This window comes from Epinephelus fuscoguttatus, linkage group LG23, assembly GCF_011397635.1.
Source record: "Epinephelus fuscoguttatus linkage group LG23, E.fuscoguttatus.final_Chr_v1".
NCBI classification, from domain to species: Eukaryota; Metazoa; Chordata; class Actinopteri; order Perciformes; family Serranidae; genus Epinephelus; species Epinephelus fuscoguttatus.
This window is the reverse complement of record NC_064774.1, coordinates 9,270,522-9,274,884: the sequence shown is the minus strand read 5'-3', so window position 1 is coordinate 9,274,884 and position 4,363 is coordinate 9,270,522.

Genomic DNA, 4,363 nt, shown 5'->3' with positions numbered 1-4,363 from the left:
TGCGATCAAGGTCTGGGAGAGCATTTGGGTTAGGATGACCTGACTGTTGGGACAGTTAGGGCACACGCCCCGACCTGTCTGCACATAGACGCACACACACACAAATCAACAGACGCCCACACTCATTTCTGTCTCCTCAAAAGCTGACTGTTATGAATTAAATTCACCAACAGAACAATCAATATATACGACCACCAACTGGTCATTTTACCACTCCTTTTCATCAGAGGTGAATGCATAGCGCGTTAACAAGACATTTATGGACCTTTGTTGAGCTCGTCCTGGAGTCTGGATACGATGGCTGGAGGTGAACTGGGTGCCTAAAATGACAGCTGACAGCAGCAGAGGAGAGAGCAGATTTAAAATTTTGCAATAGCATCCTGACCAGCTGCTAAAAGATTGATAAAGCTCTTAATGGTCTTAGGCCTACTATTTATCAGATTTGCTTCTGTCGTATGAACCCTCTAGAACCCGCAGGTCTTCTGCAAGTGGCCTTTTAATGGCCATGGTGAGGCATAATTTCATCACTGTGGTCCATGTGGAGCAGCCTTCCTGAAGACCTGAGGAACACAGAGATTGTGTTTATTTTTTTTTAAATGCAAACTCAAGACCTACCTTTTTAGACTGGCTTTTAATTGAACTGTCTTTAATCTAATTTAATTTAATTTAATTTAATTTAATTTAATTTAATATTATTTTATTTCTATTTTTATTCATTTTATTTTTTACTGTTGTATTTACGATTATTGCGTATATATATATTTATTTTTATTTATGTGACTGATCTGCAGTCATTTTATATAAAAGTTTGTGTCAGGTTTGATTGACACGTTACACATCCTGTTGTTCATGTACAAAGAAATACGCCTGCAGGTGAGACTTTTCCATCCATATATCTAATTTTAGTAACGACGAGGCAGTGTGTAGGTGTGGTGTTAACATAGATCTACACCTCAGTAGTTAAAAAAATAGTTACATCCTCTAACGCCAACACCAACTCCCACAGGTAAGAGACAATGTGTGGGATGAAAATGGTTTTTGAATTTCCTCCTTCTATAAGCTTTCGCCATTGATTTAAAAAAATAGCTCAATGAATGATACCTGTCTGTAAAACTGAAGATGTTACCAATCCATTTGAGGAGGACAGACAGTTATATCATATTTCAGTTGTGAAGTCTGGCGGCTGGTGGCCGCTTGCTCCGCTGCCATTCAGCGGCTAACAAGTGGAGCTAACTGCTAACAGCCACTGCTACAAATCCATTCAGCAGCTCCACCATGTTTTTAGTAAAATTGCCCCAAATCTCTGTTTTTTTTTTTTGTAACATTTGGGTGATGAGGACAACACATCTTATCACTGATTCAGTGTAAACATATTTATTACACAGTTTATGTCACACTTTGATATAATTTAACATGCACATTTTCGTTTGCTGTTTTTCATTAGGAATTAAGACTCCATGTTAATTTCTGTTCAACAGTCAACAGTTCATGCAATATAAAGCTGTCCTTGTTTCCGTACTGTCACAACAGCCGCCTCCCTTTCACATCCCCCAAGATATTTAAATCATTTTGTAGCACTAGATTCATCTGAAAGGCCAACAGATGGAAAATGTCTTTTTAGCTTCGCCCACAAAGATTTCTATTTATTTCAAACCTACCTGACACTTTAATACTCATGTTATACTTTAGTGTCCTGTGCTGCAAACCTTTCAGTGCTGTGTGCAAAACGTTAACGTACAGCCCTGTTACTCATTTTACATCATTCTTCATTTCCATGTCGTGCAGCTGTATATTTTCAAACTGTGAAATAATCCCTGTCTTTGCATTTTATTCTGATCACAGACTGTTTCTATAGAAGTGCATGTGACATCTCAAACATCTGAACATGTAGCTCATTTTGTAGAAAATACCGAGATATACAGTACAGGCCAAAAGTTTGGACACACCTTCTCATTCAATGCGTTTTCTTTATTTTCATGACTATTTACATTGTAGATTCTCACTGAAGGCATCAAAACTATGAATGAACACATGTGGAGTTATGTACTTAACAAAAAAAGGTGAAATAACTGAAAACATGTTTTATATTCTAGTTTCTTCAAAATAGCCACCCTTTGCTCTGATTACTGCTTTGCACACTCTTGGCATTCTCTCCATGAGCTTCAAGAGGTAGTCACCTGAAATGGTTTTCCAACAGTCTTGAAGGAGTTCCCAGAGGTGTTTAGCACTTGTTGGCCCCTTTGCCTTCACTCTGCGGTCCAGCTCACCCCAAACCATCTCGATTGGGTTCAGGTCCGGTGACTGTGGAGGCCAGGTCATCTGCCGCAGCACTCCATCACTCTCCTTCTTGATCAAATAGCCCTTACACCGCCTGGAGGTGTGTTTGGGGTCATTGTCCTGTTGAAAAATAAATGATCGTCCAACCAACTAAACGCAAACCGGATGGGATGGCATGTCGCTGCAGGATGCTGTGGTAGCCATGCTGGTTCAGTGTGCCTTCAATTTTGAATAAATCCCCAACAGTGTCACCAGCAAAACACCCCCACACCATCACACCTCCTCCTCCATGCTTCACAGTGGGAACCAGGCATGTGGAATCCATCCGCTCACCTTTTCTGCGCCTCACAAAGACACGGCGGTTGGAACCAAAGATCTCAAATTTGGACTCATCAGACCAAAGCACAGATTTCCACTGGTCTAATGTCCATTCCTTGTGTTTCTTGGCCCAAACAAATCTCTTCTGCTTGTTGCCTCTCCTTAGCAGTGGTTTCCTAGCAGCTATTTGACCATGAAGGCCTGATTCGCGCAGTCTCCTCTTAACAGTTGTTCTAGAGATGGGTCTGCTGCTAGAACTCTGTGTGGCATTCATCTGGTCTCTGATCTGAGCTGCTGTTAACTTGCGATTTCTGAGGCTGGTGACTGATGAACTTATCCTCAGAAGCAGAGGTGACTCTTGGTCTTCCTTTCCTGGTCGGTCCTCATGTGTGCCAGTTTCGCTGTAGCGCTTGATGGTTTTTATGCGACTCCACTTGGGGACACATTTAAAGTTTTTGCAATTTTCCGACTGACTGACCTTCATTTCTTAAAGTAATGATGGCCACTTTTTTCTTTAGTTAGCTGATTGGTTCTTGCCATAATATGAATTTTAACAGTTGTCCAATAGGGCTGTCGGCTGTGTATTAACCTGACTTCTGCACAACACAACTGATGGTCCCAACCCCATTGATAAAGCAAGAAATTCCACTAATTAACCCTGATAAGGCACACCTGTGAAGTGGAAACCATTTCAGGTGACTACCTCTTGAAGCTCATGGAGAGAATGCCAAGAGTGTGCAAAGCAGTAATCAGAGCAAAGGGTGGCTATTTTGAAGAAACTAGAATATAAAACATGTTTTCAGTTATTTCACCTGTTTTTGTTAAGTACATAACTCCACATGTGTTCATTCATAGTTTTGATGCCTTCAGTGAGAATCTACAATGTAAATAGTCATGAAAATAAAGAAAACACATTGAATGAGAAGGTGTGTCCAAACTTTTGGCCTGTACTGTATGTTGTGTGACATTTATGACTGTATGCTCAGTGATCTCTCGTGGTCGATAGGAAACTGTGGTCTCATTTTGAAACGGAGCATCTACGGATTAATTCCATACAGGATATCTGATGATCCACTGAAGTTGGTCACAATACGAGATGATTTAGTCCTGTGTTGTTGTTGTTGTTGTTTTTTTTGCCTCAGCCACCATCTTGCCTGTAAGGAAGTCAGGAGGGACAACTCCACTGGTCGCAGCTGAGCAGCATGTGTTGTTGTCTAGAGTCACAGCTGTAATGCAGTCGCCTGGCAGAGGTCTGCACTCTACTGAGTGCACTTTGTAGTTGATGTCTGTAATCATTCCTTCTGTCCATACTGTCTGTGAAGCAGTCCCTTTATAACCTGACTCCAGTGTTACCAGATGGAGGACAAAATCCACAGTCTTGTTCTGTGTCAAAATTCAGTTTAAACTAATATGAGGCTTCAGACGTCTGAGTTACAGTCAGTATTTAGTGTTTGACAGTGTTTTTCTTGTTGAGCTGCAGAGGAGGAACAGTAACTCAAAGAGGGAGTTTGGTGCTAAACAGTCTGTAACTTTGGTCCACAGCCTCTTGATTTGGATAACTCACACTGCTGAAGCTTCATATTAGTTTCATCTGAACTTATGAAGACATTTCTTACAGTGTAGCTGAGTTAAGAAGAGACCACTTCACACTCAGTATGGACAGGAGGAATATTTACTGCCACCAATAACTCTTTTAATGTGCATGTGGCTGTTGAACAAACTTGAACAAATGTGTCCCTCTCCTTTTTATTCCATATACAAATACAGT